This window comes from Trachypithecus francoisi, unplaced genomic scaffold (assembly GCF_009764315.1).
Source record: "Trachypithecus francoisi isolate TF-2019V2 unplaced genomic scaffold, Tfra_2.0 Lachesis_group11, whole genome shotgun sequence".
NCBI classification, from domain to species: domain Eukaryota; kingdom Metazoa; phylum Chordata; class Mammalia; order Primates; family Cercopithecidae; genus Trachypithecus; species Trachypithecus francoisi.
The window spans coordinates 74360378-74384798 of record NW_022681456.1 but is presented as its reverse complement, the minus strand read 5'-3'; the positions used below and the strand labels follow the sequence as shown (position 1 = coordinate 74384798).

At 35.6% G+C, this 24421-nt stretch overlaps 1 protein-coding gene across 14 annotated transcripts in view; it reads left to right on the top strand.

Moving 5' to 3' along the window:
• SLC16A7 (solute carrier family 16 member 7) overlaps positions 1-24421 on the top strand; it is a 176147-nt gene that overhangs the window by 112950 nt on the left and 38776 nt on the right. The gene's annotated exons all lie outside the window — the stretch shown is intronic.

The following is a 24421-nucleotide window of genomic DNA, read 5'->3' as shown; positions in this document are numbered from 1 at the left end:
GAAATGATTATTTATCTCTGTAAGACTCATTAAATATGACATCTTTTTAACTTAAATGGTTGCCTGAAAATTATCTTATTACATTCTATGTTCAAATGAGGGTATGAGTCATGAAGGATAATGAATAGATCAAAGTACCATCCCACTTCTAAATGTTAAAAATTTGGAATTATTGGTGCCTTATTATATCACCTATTTTCTTTAAATCAATCTCAGTAGCAGACCAGACTCTCTTGTAGAATTTTTTGAAAGTCATTACTTAAAATATATCTTTTAGAGTTTTTATTTTTCAAGTGGATATTTGACTTTCAGGGATAGATATAGACTCAGACTATAGTCATTTAAAGAAATTATATCAATTATCTTCTGTGGTTTCTTATTTTTCAAGTAAGGATAATATGGCTCTTAGTCATGGAGATAGGACATTAGTATAATATCCAGTATTTAGTAATATTTACTTTCACCCAAGGCCTAAGTACTTAATATGTGTGATATGACTTAATCCTCTTAATGATCCGTGAAATAAGTATTATCTTCTCTTTATTCCATAGCTGAGGAAATAGGATAAGATAGCTCTCCCGAGTCAAACAGCTTGTTAGTGGCAACTAGAGACTGCAGCTCCAAGCATTTAACACCTATGGTCTCTGACTTTTACATCTAGAGAGTGACATCTTTCTCTTTACATCTAGAGAGTGACAAAGCCAGATCTAGCCCAGGCCTTCTGTAAACCTGATTCAGTTCTTTCCACCTCAGCTCAGTGGCTTGTGTACCACCTCCACCAACATCATTTGTTCAGTGACATAATAATTATTCTTTAGGGCATTATCTTTTTCTTGTACTGTGAAGGTAAACAGTTGATCCTGAAATAATTCTGTGTGTGTGTGTGTTTGTGTGTGTGTGTGTGTGTTTGTGTGTTGGTGCTGGAATGTGTTTTCTACTTTTTATGTATAGTGATTTTATATTAATACAGCATATGTTTCCCTTATCCATTTGGTTAGATTAAACATGCATTTTTCTTCCAGTATAAAAAGGTATCCTTTAAATACTATTTGGGCATGTCAATGCAAAATTCTACTTCTAACACACATTCTGTGAATCTCCTTTGGACAGTTGCTTTATAGATTGTAAGAATGTTATTTCTTATGACCATAGAAACAGTAGGTATTGTAGAGTAGATATTCCTGTATCCTGTGGGACAGTTGTTGTTTAATAATGTTTTGCTAGAGCAGCACATAATCATCTTGACTTAAACTCCAAAACATGCTAATATTAAGATATGTAGGAGTTTTTTTTGTTTGTTTGTTTGTTTGCCTCTTAAATACAATTGAAACAGTCTCTTCTAGTGAATTAATGTAAGTCCATTGAATTTGAACTTCAGGTCTTATATAGTCATAATTCTTTATTGAGCAGATAGTTGACTAACTCATCAGTAGGACAGAATTTTATACACCGTTTTAGTTAACCAAATCTTAATTTACATTGTCTATTAGTTTTCAGACCTCAGAGTCTCAATGACTTAAAACAATATGGTTTATTTCTTGCTGAAGCAATGTTTCAACAGGGCTATTCCATCACCCAAGGCTTTGTATGTTGTTCCCTAAATCTGCTCCATCTGCTGGACAAATAGTAAAGGCAGACAGCACAGAAGATCATGTGGACTATTTTAGGGGGTAGGCCTGGAAGGAATAAACATTATTTCTGTACATATTCCATTGGTCAGAACACTTATACTGCCCTACCCAGAGTCAGGGACCATGGATGCTGGGAAATGCAGCCTTCCTAAAGGAAGAAACAGAACTACAAAACATCCAGCTGGTCCTAGACAGAACTTGGTTTCTCAACATTCTCCATTGAACAAAATAAGCGTGTGTTTATAGACTTGCCTATGACAGCCCTCCACCCTCTGGCTGGATCTAAAAGAAACATTAGAATGTACAATGGCATAATTAACTTTCTCCAACCACTAAATCTCAATATGAAATTATGAAAAGTAAATATCCTATATTTACTACAAATAAATGTTTTCATTTTATTCATACTTACTTTTCTATTTTAATATGTATGGTATAAATTTTTTAAAGCACAAAAGAATTCTTTTGAAATTCATGAAGAAAATGGTAGTTTGTTAAAATAGTTATAAATTTGGAAAAAGCTGCCTTAAAATTTTTAGGGTGAGAGGGATCTTATATATGCTTGTTTTGTGAAAGCAATGCTAGATACATACAAATTCTTAGTATTTAGTAATTGATGATGGCAATATCTAGGTTAGATCCAAGTAAATACCTGGAATATTGCCTAAAGTCCTCCATTATCAGGGCTAAAACATGTAAATGTTTCATGTCTGGCCATAGAGAAAAGTCAGGAATTGAAGAAATTCGGCTCACCTTTGGTCCTTCTTTTAAAATGGTAAACACAATTCTATGCCCATTGTCTAGTGGATGAAAATGCTTTTACCTGTCATGTCCACTGTTGAATATAGATCTTATACATTTACATAGTTTGTTGGAAATAACATCTACATCTTATCCTGATAATTAATTTCTAATCTTTTAACCAAAAATAATTGGCATACTTAAAATTATAATCTAATGTGGAAACAGTTTTCTTAATGTGGATGCGATAATTTTTTTTTCAGAAACATAGTAACTATTTAGAACAAAAAGTCTGATATCGTCCATTAATCTAAGACACAGGTATTAGTCCTGTTACTCACATTGCAGTCTTTCTTCAAGTGTGATCTACAAAATGCTTTGCTTCTGAGTCATGAGTCTTGTTAAAAATGAAGTCCTGGGCCTTATTCCAAATCCCCTTTTATCAGGATTTCTATTGATAGAGTTCAGAAACTTGCATTTTAACAAGCATCTCTGAAAACAACTTCACTTTATACACAACACAGGGGTTCACTGTTGTAGAAGAAAATCAATATTTGATTTTAAAATACTTAAATTTTCATATAATATATGAAATATATTTACAGGAATCTTTTAGGTTGATGATTATAAAATAAATTTAAAGAGCATAAGGTGAAAAGACATAGTTTAATATGAAGTATAATGAGTCTCTGTAGCAAGTAGCTGAAATATTCTGTTCAATGCAATGCTAATTGCGTTAGCCTAGAGAACACCTAAGATCTGACACATTCATTAGGGCTTAGCTCTCAACCTATTAATCACTACTGTGGGGTCACTGAGTAAGACAGAGCGTGTTCAGAGGCCTGGCCTGTGATGTCAGGACTGGAGTCTCTTGTAGTAATTAGTTGGCATCTGGGCTTTGGTAGCAAGGTATTATCTTCCCTTCTGATGTCTGAATTAAAAATGAAACTAATGAAAGGTTTGCAGGAAGGATAGAAAAGAATGCAAATTATGTTTATACCTTACTTCATCCTTAGAATAATGGCATTAAATTACAGCAACCCATCTGGATGTCCATATGTTCTCCTGGAGGTCTAGCAAATTTTAGCGAGTAGGTCAAACAGTATGGTCACCCCATTAATAAAGCATTAAGTAGAGGTAGAAAACAGAATTTAAACTTTCTACACTGTTTAGAAGGACATAGGGTTTTATTTTTTAAATAGCAATTACATAGGATTGTCTTTAGTACAATATTTGTTTTTGTATTCTGTTGAATGATAATCTATACATGGTTACCTATGCAGTTACTGACTACAGATTTTGGACTGCCAGTTTCTATGAGTACTTTATGTGACTTTTCTGGTAAAAATCCGTTCTGACTTGGAAGAATTAGCCATTCTGGAGAGAAGAATTGGCTTTGTCTCCATGGTAACTTATTTTTCTGTTTTATGTGAATAGTGAACGCCAATTGTGTGAAAGTAAGGGTAATAGTTTTGTGATGAACTACTTTACACAGGGATTGAACATTAGAACACTGAGCTTATTTTACTGGAGGCCAAGAAGCAAAAGGCTTTAACATAGCAGGTTGGTGGTCATAACATCAAATACATATTTTTCTATTCTCTTAAAATTTTAAATAAGCTCAATACATTATTCTGCATTGTGCCCTAATATTTTGCAGAATGAGGGAGGCTATTAAAATAATTCATACTGTGCAATGTCTTAGCAACAATAAAAAAAGAAAATCATTCCATTCCTGTGTTTGAGATAGCTAGGGCTTTCATCTTAGATTTATAAAAAGCACAAAGTACGACGTACACTTTGACAGCCCTGTGCAAGTAGGCTGTGGACTTTTTATATCTCTGCCATGTTAGACTCTCTTTTTCATCCGTAGGTATAAATATTACTAAACCTTTCTAGGAAATATGGCACAGTGTGGCAGAAACTATTATGCTCACCGTGTATCCATGCACTCCTCTATATTTCCCAGCTTTCCTCCCCTTAGGCTGAGGCCAAGTGACTATTTCTGACCAATTAAATGTAAGTGGAAGGACGTATGTCCCTCTGGACACCTCCTGGCAAGGTGGTTTGATCTGGCATGCATCTTCCCTTTCTCTACAGTTATATAGACTATACTGGTCATTACAAACATGAGGGCTTGATTTATTGTGTAACAACAATATAAGTTTATACATTATTACATGGGATGAGAATGCACTATGAGATATCCTTAGTCAATTTAGCTTATATTATATCATGAAATGTACAAGTGCTACTTGGTCATATCTCTGTTAGAGAAGAGGTATCCTTTGGTATCTCAAATGAAAAAGAAGTTGTGAGTGGATATTATCATTGCCAGTTTTCATGTAATAAAAGTGAGAGGCAAGGACTTTAAAACACAAAATAAGAATGGATTCATGGCCTGGGAGCTTTCTGTGATGAAATCTGTGTGTCTTTTCCAAAACAGGGATGAAAGGGGACAGAGGTCAACGACAGATTGGAAGTGTGCTTAGAGCCTTTGAAATTATTCCAGGACATACTTTCCCTACAGAGGGTGGATAATCTAGTACAAATAATATCAGAGAGTTACTAAATGTTATTTTCAACAGAAATTTTAAGAACGTTTGTTGAAATCTTTTCTGACTGATACATGTACCTTAGACAGTGAACCCTTCACTTACTGATGTATAAAAAGAACCTGTTTATTAATTTATGACCTGATGAGAATAAGACTACCTTTCCTGATCTTTGGCTTCAAAAAATTCAAAAATATGTTGTTATATCATTACTCACTTTATGCAGACGTGTTTTTGTTGCAAATGACAGAAACCTGATACAGATACCGTAAAGCCTAGAGAGAAATGTTCATGTATGCAAATCAGAGGAAAAGCACAGACATCAATGTCGTCCAGCTCAACTAGCACCAGTAATTCTATTTGTCCAGCATGTTGCACTCTCTCTTTTCTCTTCTGCTTCTTCCAGAGGGCAGTTTTGTTTATTTATATTGATATTCTTCCCCTGGCACAAGGAAGATGTTTACCAACATTTCAGCCTCATATTTCAGTTCAAATTTGACACTAGGAAGACTGCCACTATTCCCTAAGTTATACTTTGACAAATTCTAAGGGAGATTGCTAGGACATGGCCTACTCTGCATTTGCCCTGCAGGCAGTGGGTGAATGAGGGACTAACATTGGCAGCCTGAGTGGAACTATGCATCTGAGACAGGAAAGGAGCAGTTCCATAATGGAAGGACACTACTGTTCCTAGAGGAGGGAAGGATTCTGAAGAGACAAAGTATTAACAATAAGCACTTACTACTTTAGTTTTTTTAAAGAGATTAATATGTTATGTTTCAAGAGTAAAAATGTGTTGGGTTTTACTAGTCACTCATGGGGAATTTTGCATGTAGATACTTTATAACTAGCTAGCAAGCTGCATAGATAGGTTACATGTCAAAATGCATATATCGTATTTGGAAACTATTGCCTAATGAAATATAATGTTTAGTAGCCACCCAGAGGGCTCAACTGTATTTTTTTAAAATTTGAAACGGGGTCACTCTGTTGCCCAAGCTGAGTGTAGTGGTGTGATCACAGCTCGTTGCAGCCTTGACTTCCTGGGCTCAAGCAATTCTCCTGCCTCAGCCTCCTGAATATTGTGGGACTAGAGAGGTCACCACCATGCCCAGCTAATTTCTGATTTTTTGTGAAGACGAAGTTTCACTATGTTGCCCAAGCTAGTCTCAAACACCTGGATTCAAGCCATGCTCCCACCTTGGCTTTCAAAAGGGCTGGACTTACAGGCGTGAGCCACCACACCTACCCAGCCCTAATTGTATCTTATATGAGTTGGTGCCTAGAGTGGAACATAGATATGGAAAGTCCCAGGATCTCAAAATGGATTATTAGTGATATAATTGTGCAATGAGAAGCAGAAGAACATTGTAATTGGAGAGTGAGCTCCAAAGTATTAATAATAGTATGAAATTGAGACTTTGCTACTGGGTCATTCAGCCTATTTGCCATTTTACCTCGGACACTCAGTTTCCTTATCTATAAAAATCACACAAGAATATATACATTTATGTGTGCATATGTGAGTGTGTGTGTATGTATAGTGTACACTCTCCTTCTCAGAGTCATTATTAATAATAAACACCAAATATGGTACTTAGGAAATTGTAGTTTTTGATTCATTGCAGTTTGTTGCTGCTGTTTTTTTTTTATATTCTCCGTTATTCAGTGAAACTGCAGATAAGGAACAAAGAAGATAGTATGTCTGACTCGGGCAATCTGTGCCAATAACATTTGAAAACAACTGGGAGCACAAGAAATAAATAGGTCAATAATCATTTCTAGAAGAAATCTATGCCCTTTACTCATATTTTCTGTGGCATTTCCCTTGTGCTTCCTATGATTTGGATAGTGGACAAGACATTGGTCATTCTTTTTGAGCCATCCTATGTTGAAAAATCCTTCCTGTGTTTAGGGGATTCCCAACATCATCATTTTCTGCCTCTTCAAGGGAAAAGACAGATGTATACTTTCTCAGAGTTTATTACACTTAGGGCACAGGCATGTTAACTACACCGTCAACTCAGTGTAGAAAGGCCAGTTTTCATTCAGAAACTACTGATGTGAAGAAGCAGATTCCTCAAGAAAAACATTCAGATGAGGTGGTTATAGATAATTAATAATCCACGCAAAACTAGTGTCAGTGTTTAGGATCAATGGGACTTGCAGTGTAAACTATGTGGTCATTGGTGGCAGCTGTGATGTCCCCATTGGAGCAATCAGTTTTGTCATGTGATTTGGTCAGCATCCTAGCTTGGGTTTTTTAATCCCCCCTCATATTCTCTGACTTACTTTTATTTCCTTAATGAATGCTTTCTTCCTTAACTAGGATATTTGATAGATATATATGGAGTTAAGTTCCCCAAAGGTCCTAGTGAATTCTAGAATGAAATGCTCTCGTGAACTAACTGGTTATTTTGAAAACTTTCTATGGATCTTTTCTTTTCTCCCTTCCCCTCTCCTCCCCTCCCCTCCCCTCCCCTCCCTTCCCCTCCCCTCCCCTCCCCTCCCCTCCCCTCCCCATCCCTCCCCTCCCCTCCCCTCCCCATCCCTCCCCTCCCCTCCCTTCCCCTTCCCTTACCGTGGATACATAACAGATATAGTCTCTCTCTGTTGCCCAGGTTAGAGTGCACGGGCACAATATCGGCTCACTGCAACCTCTGCCTCCGGAGTTCAAGTAATTCTCCCGCCTCAGCCTCCCGAGTAGCTGGGATTACAGGCTCCCAAAACCACGCCCAGCAAATTTTTGTATTTTTAATAGAGACAGGGTTTCACCATGTTGGCCAGGCTGTTCTCAAGCTCCCAACCTCAGGTGATCCAGCCATCTAGGCCTCCCAAAGTGCTGAGATTACAGGCGTGAGCCACTGCACCCAGCTGAATATTTCCTTTAAAAGAAGGAACATTCCTACTGTTTCCCAGCTCTTCCTCAACAACGTATTAGGATTGAAGAATTTACTGCAGTTCTTTTTAATTAACTATTTTAAAGAGCTCTCTAAAAAATGAAATTAAATTTTATATTTTCATATGCTGTGGGTGACTTAAGTTTGATGGATTCTGTCACAGAATGCAAAGTAAATACACGTTGAATATTTTTTCATTATAATAGTAGTGACTTTGGCAGAATAATTGCATTGTTCCAAAGGGATTTTTAAATGGTTGATCTAGATGGCTCTCCTTGAGTGAGAATTTGCTCAGCTGGATGAAAGTATATGCTGCAGGAGTATGGTTCATATATTTGACCCTAAAGGAAGGCCCTGTTGGTGGCATAAACTATCCCTGCACAATTGTTGTCTGAGGATTCATTTGCAATCACCAGAGGTGGGGATGTCCAGGAAATCCAGCATCACAATTAAGAAGAAAACCATATATAATTTCACTCATTCATCTATTCCACAGATATACACTGAGCATCTTAAATGTGCAAAACACTGGTGTGGCATTGGAAAAACCACAGCGAGCCAACAGACACAGGCTATGCTTTCAGAATATGAAATAGCCATTTACACTTTTCCTTATTTCATTACAGTTATGATAAATGTTAGTAAAGAGGCACAGTGGGTGCCATGCAACAGCAGAAAATGGAAATTGATCTCATAATTGAGTGATCAGGCAATATTTCTTGGAGCTGAATTTGAAGGATAAGGAGGCAGCATTAGTCAAGCGAAAGGAAGTGTTTGAGGCAGAGGAAACAGTATTTGTGAAAGCCGTGGAAGGAAGAGTCATGGAGAGTTCTTGTAGTCCAGAGGAGGTAAATGTGATTGACCTATGGTGAAAAGATGGAGAAAGTTGTATCTGATGGCCTAAAACCTACTGGAAATGATCCTGGGCCACATATTGTATCCACATAAACAAAAGAGGATCAGAGGATAGGTATCTATGCTACCATGTTAGTCCACTCTAGCTGCCATAAAAAAAATCACAGACTGAGTGGATTAAACAATGGGCATTTATTTCTCACAGCTCTAGAGGCAGGAAGTTGAAAATCAAGGTGCCAGTAGGACTGGTTTCTGGTGGGGCCTCTCTCAGCTTGTTAGATGGCTGCTTCCTAGTTGTGTCTTCACATGGTCTTTTCTTTGTGTGCATATATCCCTGGTGTCTCTCTCTCTCTCTCTCTCTCTCTCTCTCATTTTTTTCTTTTGAGACAGAGTCTTGCTCTGTTGCCCAGGCTGGAGTGCAGTGGCACGATCTCAGCTCACTGCAACCTCCGCCTCCTAGGTTCAAGTGATTTTCCTGTCTCAGCCTTTTCAGTAGCTGGGATTACAGGCACCCACCACCATGCCCAGCCAGCTTTTTTGTATTTTTAATACAGATGGGGTTTCACCACATTGGCAAGGCTGGTCTCGAACTCCTGACCTCAGGTGATCCACCCTGGGATCCCAAAGTGCTGGGATTACAGGCATGAGCCACCATGCCCGGCCTCTCTCTCTTCTCATAAGGAAATTAGTCATAGTGGATTATGGCCCAACTTAATATTTCTTATGAGTTTATTTAACCTTAATTACCTCCTTAATGGTCTTATCTTCACAGACAGATACATGAAGTGTTAGGGCTTCAGCATGAATTTTGAAGCGACACAATTTAGTTTGTAACAGGTACTAGGATCAGAACTCTGAGTACTCTCCTTTTTAATCAATTTTAGGAGCAGATGCATAATCCAGAATGTGTTAAAATACAGGTGGTTTTCATTCTTTGTGGTAGTTATGCTCTATAAAATGCCACAAACACTGAATGAAAAAATACCAAATTGCTGCTTCTAGGGGAGATTTAGGGTTATAGTTCCTTGAACCTCTGATCATAAAATTTTCATTCACCAAGCAGTCCATGGCTTTGTTTTCTATGTGTTTCCATTTAAAGACATTGTATTCAATATATGTCATTGACTGACATTGAATTTTGGCCGAAGGTGCTATAATTTATTCCTGAATTAAGCTTATTAAACACATACCTTTTCTCCGTAAGGCATATCACAGCCTTCTTGTGCCTAGGAACACCAGCCAGCACTTCAGCATTATACTTTGAGGCCATTTTAAACAGAAGAATTACCAACAAAAAGCACGAAAATGCAGAAAATGTGGTGTTATATAGGCCCTGAAAAGGACAATTGTTTATACTCTGGGAGCTGGAACAAGAAAGCACATCATCACCTTGTTTGACCTCAGCTGGGAAGATGAGGTCACACAATGCATGTTAGGTGATCCAACTTTTTCGCCACTCTGCACATATCCACCAGTGACTGCAAAAGAACTGAGAGTATTGATTTTAAGGTTACAAATCAATTTTAGTAAGTAGACAAATTTGTAAATATAGAATCTGCAAATAATGAAGAAATTTGTAAATATAGAATCTGCAAATAATATACCTATGCCCTTTCTCTGGTGAAATTACTGCATTTCTTGTACTTTATAAAGGTGTTTGTAATTACCTAATGTTTTTATTGTAGTTTATCTGCTCTTTATAAGAATTGCATAAGCCTGCACAACCACAAAGCTAATTTACATTAGCGTTTTTATAGATAGGTATTGGTTATCATCCTGGAGTTTACTGAAGTTCTTTTTAAAGGAACACAACTTTCTTAAGCTATAAAAGCAATAATAATTACACTTAGAATAGTCCTAGTCACTAGAAGGGCGTTAAGTGTAAAGCTTTGGAAAGCTTCTGTGGAAGCTTTGATGGATTTTTGGAAACTGATGAACAACTGATGATCCATAGCCTTGAATTATTGTGATTAGAATGTGCTGTGCATGACTGTAGCATTCTGTTGGCTGGTGGTTTCCTACTTTGGCCTTGTGTCTCATGCAATCGATGATTGGATTAGCAGCAGCCAGTGGAAGCAACTGTATAATTTCTCAGCACCCCAGGAAATGAGTGTGCATTCTTGGAAGGCTTAAACGGAATAAAATCGTTACATAGAACTCTGATCTACTTCAGATTCATCTCTTCCCCTTATATGATGAGTAAAGAGCATTTATAAATAGGACTATGAGAGAAATATGGATAGTGAACAAAGGGGAGCAAAAGGAGAAATATGATGTGTTTGCAGGCAATTTGGAATTTCTTTTAAATTTTCCAATCTTCTACTAGATAATCCTAAGTTCATGTATATGACTTATATTGATATAGAAATACAAGAATCAGCTGGGTGCAGTGGCTCATACCTGTAATCCCAGAACTTTGAGAGGATCACTTGAGTACAGGAGTTCAAGACCAGCCTGGGCAATATGGTGAAACCCCGCCTCTACCCAAAATACAAAAATTTACTGGGGTGTGGTGGTGTGTGCTGTGTACCAGCTACTCAGGAGGCTGAAGTGGGAGGATAACTTGAGCCCAAGAAGGGGAGGTTGCTGTGAGATGAGATGGCACCACTTCACTCCAGTCTGGACAACAGAGCAAGACTGTCTCACAATAAATAAAAATAAAAAAAAGAATCATCTGTAAATCAAAAGCATTTAAAGTATCTTTTTGGTTCTATTAGGAAAAAATCATGTAGTAAGTTCAGAACATTTAGGATTTTATCTCAGCTGGTGTAAACGGCCATGATATTGGTATGAAGATGAAATGATGGGTGTTTTGGCAATGGCAGCTGTAAAATCTACATAGCAAACAACAGATGGTTGCTTATTTGACTTTTGGGCAAAACTGGGATATAGAAACTGCTGTTGAAATAGGTCTTTCTCAATGTTTCAGATTTCTATCATCTTCCAAAGAGTGAACACGGATCTAGAGACAGAAAATTTTTAAAGCCTCCCTTTGTATTCTTAGTCTCTTGTATGGGACAAACTTTTCCCCACTTTCATCAGAAATATGCAAAGGGTTGAATTTTAATAACCTTAGTTACAGTGTCCTTGAATACAGAGGCTGTCATTAACTTTCCAAATGCCTCTTGGGCACCAGGAGTATTTCATGATTAGTTTAAAATGTAGGTAAAATATCTACACAGAGTTGGTTTGGCTCTTGCAGATAAAGAAAAACAAGTTTAGTCAGATGACTCCGATAAAATGAACTATAAGTCCTTCTCATGAACACTGCTTCTCACGAGAAATATTAAGTACCTCTATGTTGTGGCAAAAATATTACTTAATAGTATTCCTTAAGTCAAACATGATATGTTTTAGAAGCTAGATAAAACTTTTCAAAGCCAACATAACCTCTACCCCTTAGAGTTGGCTCCCATATTAGATCAGACACAATTGAACTAGAAACCTGAGGCAATTCATGCATGCTTCTGAAACTGTTTCCCTATAAATACTCCAAAATACAAATGTGGGAGAAAAAGAAAGGTTTTTATTCACCTCATATTTTAATTTTATATTTGTAATCTCTTGTTTATTTGAGTGATTTTATTCTCTTTGGCTTATTAAATGAAACAGCAATGAATGTTGAATAATTATATTTAGATTTTTTTCTACCTATTTGTGAGGAAACAAAATTGGAAACAGAAATGCCTTTTAAAAGATAAATTTTCTGCAGACATTCATGCTCCCTTAGGAGGATCAGTAACAGTGTCAGAAAAACACATCTCACAAAGTATCTAAATTTCTGTTTGGTTTCAGACAGTTCTCTTTATTGCTTTAGCTAAGTCATACATATTTATTAACCATAGAATAAATTTAACAAGGTCCAAATTAAATTAGCTATATATACAAGTACTAGTTATAGCTTCAATGATACTTATTTAATATTCCAAATGTAACTCTTTATTTGTTATGGTGATTTTTGTCTAAGAGATATTCTTTTTTCCACTAGCAATCTTGTTTATTTATTTCTTTAGAGTGCTTAATCATTGATTTTTAAGTAAAGAGCCTACATACAATCTTGTTTCAAAGCATACCAAAAGCTTTTAGAGATGAGTAACTCATCTTTTTTACTAAATACCTAAAAAATGTTTTGCCTTTTTTTTTAAATTTTACTAAGAGGCATTGACTTAGTGGAATAGTGGTAGGGCATGGAGGATTTGCCTGTGTTCAGATTCCAGTGCTGCTACCTATTAATTGGAATTTTGGGAAGATACTCAACACCTCTCTGCTTCAATTCCTTATATATAAAATACCTGTAGTTTATTTGTATGAACTAATATTTCTGAGCTCTATGATTAGTTCGTATCTCATAATTAAATACAGTAACAAAGAATAATGTGGCTATCTGGGAGAAGATGTCCTACCATCTCAACCTGTTTATGTTAAGTTTATGTTCTAACATTGAATTTATTTAAGTTGCTTTGAAAATTCAAAATTGTCCAAAGATGTGTACAGCTTCTGCAGCATGGAAACTAGGAAAAATGGATAAGAAAGAAATAAGTATCATATGATAAAGCCTGCTTTGCCTTATATTTCAACCTAAAATAATTATAGACATAAGGAGAAAACAAGTGATCCATCTTTCTGTTACTCTGCCCATCTTTAGCGTATGGTACTTCTAGACACTATCTAAATTAGATGTTTTAACATTTAGTCCAGGCTTTATGTTCCATCATCTAGGACCCCATTCCCTCACTTTTTTTTTTGTCTTTTTCAATGCAGTAGAGTAGGAAAACTTGTCACATGTGAGAATGCATAAATTGCAAAATCCATTGTGATTACAGAGGTCATTGTGCATTACCTTTGCTGTGAATAGCTGTGTATTGTGTTCAGACATACTTTAACACAATAGGTGCACAAAATGAGCACCATTATTCGTAACATGGCATGCAGAGAAAATTAAAAACAGAGAAGCTAAAATCATCGAAAGCACGTATTTGTGAATTCATGTTTGTTTTTGATATAAAGAATACCTGTTCTAGTAAGAAAGACAAATCAGATTTTATCTTTACAAGGTGAAAATATCAAGTCTAAGAAGAGATATAATAAAACAATATGAAATCCTGAAGAGTATGGATTATATGAAGAGATGTGTTAATTAAATTCCACAATATTGGAATTGCAGTGGGAAAGAAGACAGAAAAATGGGGCCCAAGAGAAGCCTGAAAAAGATCTATTTTATAATGTAAGGGAAAAATATACAAAATGTATGATCCCAATAAAAAATGAGTTAAACCAAATTTTATAACAGTTTGTAACAAATAAACTTTAGATAAATTCATTAGCAATAGCTGTAGGTTTAAAGAGAAACAAAAGTATTAAATATATATTTTATATCAATCTGCACTTATTGAGGATTGCTGTGTTTTGAATTTACTAAGAATAAACATGTTAATCTTCTAAGTAAATATTGGAAACAGGATGCATACCTGGGTCTACCTGACTTTGAATTTCATGTTTTTGTTAACTTTTCTGGAATAGGAATGCCTCATGACTATACCTTTCTTTTCTAATTCTTCAGGTTGGTGTCATATGCAGTAGCTGTATATTCCATCAGTTGATTGACATGTTATTATGGGATCACTGTCTAAAGAACACAGAATTGGAAAGATAATACATTTGTTCCAGTTTGGAATTTTCTTAAGTTATTGTTAATTGTTACTTATGTATTTATAGTTGACTAAAATTTATTAGATCTTTTTCTTTTTTTAAGCACCCATTCATAAATTTGGTCTATGTTTTCTTGAAATCGATTTTTCATCTTGTGAGACCATAATTAATACCCATAACAACAGAAATGTATAGATTTTTGTTATTGAAAATAACCAGTCATAGTAGTGTAACCTTGTATCACTAAAATAAAATAGTGAACAAAAGTATATATTTGATGTCAGACCAAGGAATGTCCTGTTTCCAGTATCTCCCTTAAACGTGTTATCCATCCCTTCTAAATTTTAGTGATTTTTCTACAATATAGGGGGAAATTATATATCCAATCCAGACACTTTGTCGTAATTGAAAAAAGGGAATGGATGAAACAATAGCTATTCACTAGCTATTATCATCATCTAATCTCCTCCCCACTCCTTGTCTTGCAGAAGATCCCCAACTCCCATGTTCACACCCTTAAGCTTGTCATTATCAATAACTTTCAAATAATCTCAATTTTTAAATAACTTACTCCTCAGTCACCATGTCCTATCTTCCACCCCATTGTTTTCTAGTACTGCAACTGTAATAATCCTTTAACTCCATCAGTATTGTTAAGGTGTTGATATACTACCTCATCTCTAACTGCTTTCCATACCATCTTCACCTCCCTTACCGAGCTAAACTTCAGATTCAATTAATTTAAGTTCCTTGCATACACTCTTAACTTATCTACCTACCATTAATTTTTTTTTTTTGTATCTCTTGATGAAACCAGAACTCTGGCTAAAGCCATCAGCTTAGTTCCTTTATCTCCATGGCAGAATGTAAACCACACTGTAGGATTTACTAATCTCTTTAATTGATGATCGATAATCTTAGGTGGGCCCAAAATGCTGCCTGGTAACCATATTTTATATTCTATTACTCTAGCCCAGTCTCTCTCTCACTCAGTGAGATGATTATTTGTCATTTAATCTGTATTCCCCAAAGCCACTGTCTTCCCTCCTTGAAGTTACCCAGAAGGTAACTTCAATTCCTACATCATTTGAAAGTTTACATAATCAGTAAAACTTCCACATACTTCTACTACTACAATCTCCCACCTGTTTACATCCAGATCTGACATACTTTACTTTCTTTCCTGTATCAGTATCTGTCCTAACTAAGGTCAACTATACGCTTCCTTTCTCACCCCCTCAACTATTAATGGGCATTACTGTGGACAAAATTCTTTCTTCTCTCTCCATTCGCAATATTCCCTCTCACAACTGGGTCATTCCTGTAGCTTATAACCATGGTATTCCATCCTTCAACTTGGGAAAAAAACAAAACAAATGGAAAATGTTATTTAGACCAACGTTACCTGTCAGCTACAACCATACTTATGTCCTTCCCTTTAAGCAAAACTTCTTGAAAGTGTTGCTCCAGTTTCTCTCTTCCCCTTCTTTTTGCCCCCACTCCAATCAGAATTTTTCTTTTACCCCCTCATCTGAAATTGCTCTTTCCAAGTGTCTCAGGACTTCAATGCTACCAATGTAGTGGTCTTTTCTTAGTCCCCGTTGTAATTGACCTTTCTGGAGCATTTGATACAGTATTTAATCACTCTCGGTCTTCCATAAAACACATTCTTGATTTTACTTATAAAATATTACACTTAAGTTTTTTTCTTTTGATGCCATTAGCCACATCTTTTCAGTATCTATTTTTGGTTCTTCCTTTCCCCTTAAACTCTCAATGTTCAAAAGTTTGGCTCTTGGATCTCCTTTCCATATATACTTGCTCCATAGATGACTTTGCACCTTCTCATGACTGTAGCTCATATTTATAGGCTGATGCCTCCTAAATTTATATCTTCAGTTTCAACTTCTCCTGAACTCTAGACCTATATATAAAGCCTCTTTTCAGTATTTCCACTCAAATGCTTAACAGGCATCTCTGATTCGCATATCTAAAATTCATCTTCTGAAATTCTCCTCCAAATCTGTTGATCAGGTAAAAAACATTGATGCCATGCTTTGACTTTTCCTCTCTCTTCTTTCACCCACTTAACTTTCTATTAGCAAATTTATTGGTGCTGCCTTCTAAATAAATCCAACACTTAATCACTTCTCATCACCTTTGCTGCTGTTACCTGGCCCGAGGTACTATTATTTATAGTCTAGATTATCTTTGTAGTCTATGATTTGGTGTTCCTGTTTCTGAATATACCTACCAATGAAATCCTGTCATAACCTAAGTTCAGTCATGTCCAAGCCTAACTAAGACTTCCCAACTCACTCTGATTATCTACTCTCCCTGTTATCTCCATGAACTTGTCTTCTGTTATCCTCCCTTTTGCTCACTCTGCTTTAGCTATGCTATCCACCTGCTATTCCTAGAATATACCTGCCATGTTCTCACCTCAGGGAATTGCACCCATTCTTCCCTTTACCTGGAATGATTTTCCCTTGGATTTAAAAATGCCCTCATTTCTTTTGGGTCTTTACTCAAAATTCACCTCTCATAGAGGTCTTCTAGGTGTACTCTGTCTAAAATTTCAACACGACATCACACGGTTCTATCCATCTTCATTGTGTTATGCTTTTTCTCCATAACACTTATCACTATCTATTATTTACTTTTTATTTGAATAATAGTGTCCTATAGAACTTTCTGTGGTGATAGAAATGTTCTATAAATCTGATTGTCTAATATATATTATCCAGTAGTCACATGTGGCTATTGAACACTTGAAGCTAGTCTGAGAAAGGAACTGAATTTTTGTTGTATTTTACTTTAATTAATTTAAATTTTATAAAACTCCCTTGGCTTACCATATTGGACAATGCATGTTTAGAATGTAAACTTTCAGTGCCCCACTGGAATATAAATGTCATGAGAGCAGAGATTTTGTTTTCCCTCTATTTAGTTCATTGCTGTATTCCTAAACATACCCTGGCATATAGTAGAAAATATTTTTGAAGGAATGAACAAACTGAACATTATAAAAATTATTATAATAATGATCAAATAAGACATTGAAAGTCCTAGTCCTTGCCCTGCCACTCAATAATGTGGTGATTTTTTAGAAGTTACTTACTTTCTTGGAACCCGAGTTCCTTCATTCATATTTTTCTCTTTCATTTAATAAACATGTATTAAGATCCTCCTCTGTGCCAGGAATTATGGTAGATACTGATGTACAAAGATTACAAAGATGTGGTGCCTGACAAAGAGTTCCATTTAGTTAGGAATAAAGAGAAGTAAAATTTATTAAAGCTTCATGATATTCTTAAAGGCGGAGATGTGAATTGCTATGGGAGAAGAGAGAAGAAATAAAAGCCTTAATGGTCAAAGGAATAATTGATGAAATGGAAAATGCAAGACTTTTTTGAGGGTAAAAAAGGTTTGAAATGTTTAGAATCAGTGTTTTAGTATAAAGGCAACATATAGCATATGCAAAATTAACTCCTTCCTGTAGTATGAAATGTGGAAATGTGGGATATTTAGGCATAAGGCATTGCACAATGACTCTGTGTGCTATTATGAGGTCGCAGTGTAAATATGCACGAGTACTCTTATAAGATCTGAAACTCCTTCAGCTATTTTCTCTTACAAAATTCTAAAACAATACGTATTTGTTTTCTACTGTTGTTTCCCTGTTTATATTGCTTTTTTGTTTCCATTGCCTTTTTTTCTTCCATGTGAAAAGTATATTCCCACTTATAGTTAGTGAATATTTTACAAATTCTCTTTTTTTCATTCTTAAACAGGCATGCAGGTTATAAAAACTCAAAATGAAAAATGTAATTGTGGTGATTAAAAAAATATATATATATATATAATGTCGACCTACCGATTATATATATATATATATATGATTTTAATATTTTAGATACCTCACCAGCTCCATAAGTAGTCAGATATACTTCCCAAGAAACCTTAAAGCAGAAAAGCCTGAAGGCTGTGAAAGTGCAGAGCAGTTTCTGTTAGATCCTCAGCAGAATACAGCTTTTGTGTGTGCCTCTCATTCTACTGCTGAGGATTAAGTGTCAGTGGAATAAAACGTACTGGTAATGTGATAAAGCAGGACAACTTTTCACCTTTCACACCAGCCAAAGGACATATTGGGTATCTCCCTGAAAGCTAAGCTTGTTGTCATAGTTTAATACAACTTTTCAGGTGTATATTAAGGAAAGAAGAAAATAAATTAGTCTGTAGGTTTTTGTGTCAATTATAGATAACAAAAAAGAGTTATAATTGAAGTTGATAATCTGCTGTATTACCTTCAAGTAAAAACATGTTGCAACATATATTTCTAAGTAAATACATGTTGCACTTTGCAACATGTATTTACTTGGAAGTAATACCTCAGATTAGCAAATTCAATTGGAATTCTAAGTAACTATTGCTACAGGACTTGCTGGAACCAGTTGGGTGCTTATATCTGAGATGCTTGCCAAGCTGCACAAAAGAAAAGAGCTAGAGTTTAAAATATAAATGTGACTTTGTGTTTAATTTTACAGAGCATGATTAACTAGTTTATGATGTCAGAATATTATTAAAATTATACTTAAAGAAGTGGAGGGTTTTTATGTATTTTAAGAACAACTTTTTAAAAATTAAGATGTATATGGAATTTCTGCATTTAAGAGGATAACATTAAAAACAAGCCTAATATAAATTCTTTATCCGTGGAATGAAGGTGATAATGGAAAATTTTTGGTTTGTGATAATACCAATAAATTAGATGAATTATTCAAAGTGTAGTGTATTTCCTGCCATGTAATACATGCTCAAGAATGATACCTATTGATACTCTTGTACCAAGGAATAATAGTATAATTCCAAAAATATTGTTGCATGAATGCTTTTCCTCAAGAACACATCCAAATTTAATCACAGAGATACTGAGAATAATTCATTGCTATGTTCATAACTAAAAGTATAGAATACTATTGATGAGTTCTTAATGCCATGCTATAGGTATGGTTTGTCATTAGCTAGATTCCACTTTCAACTCCATGTGAGTTAATATTATCTAAAGGAGTATTTACCACATTTAATCATTATTATATGAATTCATAGATCTTTACAAAGCGAGAGAAACTTTTCTCCACTGCTTTACTTTACAGATTAAGAAAGTTAGGAGTTTTCTGAACATCATACAGAGACTGTCAGTGCGAGGTAGGATGAGGGTGTCTGCTTCCAACTTCCAGGATTTTGTGGTACCTTCAATCATTGTTTTAGAATTATTTATCCCTGTTAGTTCAGTCTCCATTTCCCTATTAAAAATGGCTCATCGGGTTCTTTCATTAGAAATAACTTTCCTTTGCCAAATTATTTCATCAAAAAAGTAATATTTTATAGATTTTAAATGACTTCTTTACAGCTTAATTACACTCTGAGATATATGAAATGTATTTTGAAAAGTGTACTAAGAAAAATGTTATATAGTGGTATCATTTTTATCCTACCTGTCAAATAATAAATGCTTTTACTTTTCAATATGTTTAAGCCTTTCAAAAAATATGAAGTTATTCCATCACTGTCCTTAGTATTCTTTGGCCATACTACTCATTTTTTTTCTCTTAATCACCCCTCATAAATTAGTTCCTTAAGCTTTCAGGCATTTCACTTGTCTTTTCTTGAACGGCCTCCTACATGTTCTTATTATTGTAATTTAGTTTTTGAGTGTTGACAGTTTACTTGGCACTGTTCACAGCACATCTTTTTTTCAGACGTGACTAAAATTGCCACATTGTGTTTAGTGTGTTCTCAGAAGTCACAGACTGAACTTTAACTGGACTAAGCCATTCTAATCTTGTACAGAATATGAAGAAGCAATCAAAATTCACAGTCAGTGGTTAGACTTCAGAAGCATTTTTTAGTCTCAATCTCATTTCTCCTCTGACCATGTTTAAAGCTATTTTAGCTAAAGTGGTCAATGAGTGCACATCTAATTTGATTTGTCTTAGACCTGTAAATTATCAGAATGCTCCTTTGAATTCCAGTGGTGTTCATGCTGAAATTAAAAGTGACATGAGGCTGTTTTGAGAAGGGTCTTGGGAATATAAAGAATGGCTATTTTTAGGTAGCCAAAGTGTGTGTTTTTAAAGAATCAATATGTTTAAATATGCTGAAAGCACAGAATAAAGTTTTTAGTTGTAGATTAGTAGAAATATTAAGTGTATGGCTTTCAAGTAGATTTTCCACTCTAAAAATAGAAAAAATTGAAGGGTAGGGGAAAAGGGAAAGAAGGGGAAGATTGGATTGGTTTCAGGTACTATGACAGACAGCTTTGTTTGTTTCATACAATCTTCTTATTCTTACTGCTCTTGGATATTGAATTATATGGTCTAAAATCTTATTAACCAATTTTTAATCCACTAGATTATAATGATTATGTTAGTTGTGAGCAAGTTAGTAAATAACATTAAAAATTAAAAGGGTACAGAACCAAGGACCAGGAGATCTGATTTCTAGTCGTGGATTCTCCATCTTGGGCTGTCAGAGATGCTGGTTGTGGTGTTTAGGTCATGCTTTTCCTTACCTTCCTGTCTGAGATATTGCAACCTCAACTAAGCCCCTCCAGAAACTCACCACCCAGTAGTCATTATATACATATCTGAAAAAAATTAAGAATTGTATGGGATGTCTTCTTTTGAGAAATGTCTGTTCATATCCTTTCCCCACTTTTTCATGAGGTTGTTTGTTTTTTTCTTGTATATTTGTTTGAGTTCTTTGTAGATTCTGGATATTAGCCCTTTGTCAGATGAGTTGGTTGCAAAAATTTTCTCCCATTCTGTAGGTTGCCTGTTCACTCTGATGGTAGTTTCTTTTGCTGTGCAAAAGCTCTTTAGTTTACATCCATACAGCCAACAGACACATGAAAAAATGCTCATCATCACTCGCCATCAGAGAAATGCAAATCAAAACCACAATGAGATACCATCTCACACCAGTTAGAATGGCAATCATTAAGAAGTCAGGAAACAACAGGTGTTGGAGAGGATGTGGAGAAATAGGAACACTTTTACACTGTTGGTGGGATTGTAAACTAGTTCAACCATTATGGAAAACAGTATGGCGATTCCTCAAGGATCTAGAACTAGATGTACCATATGACCCAGCCATCCCACTACTGGGTATATACCCAAAGGATTATAAATTACTCTACTACAAAGACACATGCACACGTATGTTTATTGCGGCACTATTCACAATAGCAAAGACTTGGAATCAACCCAAATGTCCATCTGTGACAGACTGGATTAAGAAAATGTGGCACATATACACCATGGAATACTATGCAGCCATCAAAAAGGATGAGTTTGCGTCCTTTGTAGGGACATGGATGCAGCTGGAATCCATCATTCTTAGCAAACTATCACAAGAAGAGAAAACCAAACACCGCATGTTCTCACTCATAGGTGGGAACTGAACAATGAGATCACTTGGACTCGGGAAGGGGAACATCACACACTGGGGCCTATCATGGGGAGGGGGGAGGAGGGAGGGATTGCATTGGGGAGTTATACATGATATAAACGTCATGCACATGTACCCTAGAACTTAAAGTATAATAAAAAAAAAAAAAAAAAAAGAAATGGCAAAAAAAAAAAAGAATTGTATGGGAAACAATACTTGAAAATCAGATTGTCTAGAGATTAATACTTTATGATCAATACATAATAGATCAGAATAAAGATATGCAATGTCACCTCAGAAAATTTTAAAAAACATCTAGATTGCAATAGTAATCCTTATCTAAAGAAGGATGACAATCAAAAGGAGTGTCACGAGACAAAACTTGTCAGTATCTATCCAAACACTGACCAGTGGTGGAGGAACTTTAGCCAACTGATATTGAGTGTTACAATTTGTCAGCTCATTAAAAATGTGAGATTTATATAGTATTTAGAAGGAGTAAAAATACGTATTCAGGTAGAGTGAGGTATTTAATCATGAAAAGATGAGTTAGTCCCTGGTGATGACATTAACAGTTTCATCGTAGGCTGACAATGGAGCAGTGGCTTCTTTGAACAGAGGATAGAGGAAGAGGTGTACAAAGTCTCAGATGCAGGGAAAGCCAAATTACTGGAAAATTGTATTGCAGCATTGGGACACTGTTGAGATTACATTTGAAGTTGGATGTCATGAAATTTAAAGGCACCAGTTAGTATGATTTTGTGATCTAATCCAGCAATTTTCAGGTCTTTAGTAGAGATGCACTTGAGTTCATCCTGGGTTAGATATTTTCCAGATAAACATCATGTAGACAGGAGTAAATAATTCAGAAATGCTTTCAAAGGAGTTGCTGTAAGAATTAGCCATCTAATTTAAGTTCTATAAAAAGGGAACAAAAAGTAGGAGAATTTGATAAATATCAGGGGTTTGAGTGAAGTAATAGCATTTGTGTATTGGAAATCTTGGTGAGGCTAAAAAGCTGTTAATAGGAAGAGTATTTGAGCAAGTGAAATGAACTGACAGTGGTTTAAGTTGGTGAGGGCGATGTTTACATTTTAACTGTGTTGGGGGGAGATAGTGTCATATTGGTTAATGACAAATTTTAGTTTATGACCATGCAGTATATGGTAAGGTAGAATATCCAAAAAAAGAGAAACACAAAAGATCAAGGGAAATTTTAAAATGTTGAGAAACTTAAGAAGCCACATGTGTACTGATGTCACTATGAAAGATCATTGGAAATGGAACAGAGATAGAGTCTTAGCCATAAGCCAGCATGAAAAGATGAGTAGAGACCCAGGTTCCAATAGATAATAACAAGGAGGTTGGAGAAGGTGTTATGACTTGATGGAAATAGCTTCAAAGCATACAGTAAAAATGTAGAAATTATAAAACAGGGTATTGCATGGTGGGTTTAATAGAGCAACCTGGATGTTAAAAAAAAAAAAAATCTCTTCTGGGGGTGATTAGGATGATCAAGGATTTGGGACATAATGGGTCTGGGCCAGGTGGAAGAGCGTGGGCACTCACTCACTGCTAATTCTCTGGGTTCAAATACTTCCTTTAGTGACATCCTGGCATCCACTGCATATTCTTCTCTTAGCTACACACTGGAGTGAGGCCCTATTGGCTGTGAGCAGCTCTTTAAGCAATGTAACAATTTGCAGATACATCATAGTGTCTTGAACTAAGATGGCAAATGATCAATATGAGTTTGCCCCTGAGAGATGGATATGCTTTCAGATTACTGACAAAAAAAGTATTGGAGCTTTCAAGCACAAGAACTTATCGTCATTCAGGTGTGGTGGCTCATGCTTGTAATCCCAGCACTTTGGAAGCCAATTATCTGAGCATGGTGGAGCACAGCTATAGTCCTAGCTACTCAGGAGGCTGAAGTGGGAGGATCACTTGAGCCCAGGAGTTTGAGGCTGCAGTAAGCTATGATTGTACAACTGCACTCCAGCCTGGATGATAGAACAAGATCTTTTCTCTTAAAAAATAAGTAAGAAACTATCATCAAGCAATGCTTAGATAATGAATGCCATTATGTGACACCTATGGGATGACAATCGGCTGTATTTTCCCATGAAAAGACATATACTTTTATACTTTGTGGTGTACTTTTTTTCCTAGTAGAGGAAAACAGGAACCTAGAAATTCTGAAAGTTTATTAACTTCTTAAGTGGGGAAACATCAAGTAGTTAGGTGTCTTACCTAGATACTTGTCTGAGATTATTTTTCTAATTTGTCTCAACTTTCATGTTATCATTCATTTTTGTCAATGAAAAATTGCAAAATACTTTTTCACTTCGAATTATTAGTGGAACCATTAAGTTGGGTGAAAGTTATGCCCTCTATATGCTGTCACTGGATACTCAACACATTCTTATTAACCATATTTATGTATGGTTTGTATGATTGAGTTAATAATTATGCATTTTTCCTTTTAGTCACTTATTCTTCATACTAAGGTTACTGTTAAAGTCTACACATTCACACAATTTCACAGAATCCATAAATGTCGAAGGAATCTATTGGTATTATAACTCATTATGCGGATGACCATGCTGTCTAGGTAGGCATTGTCTTTGCCTTTCCC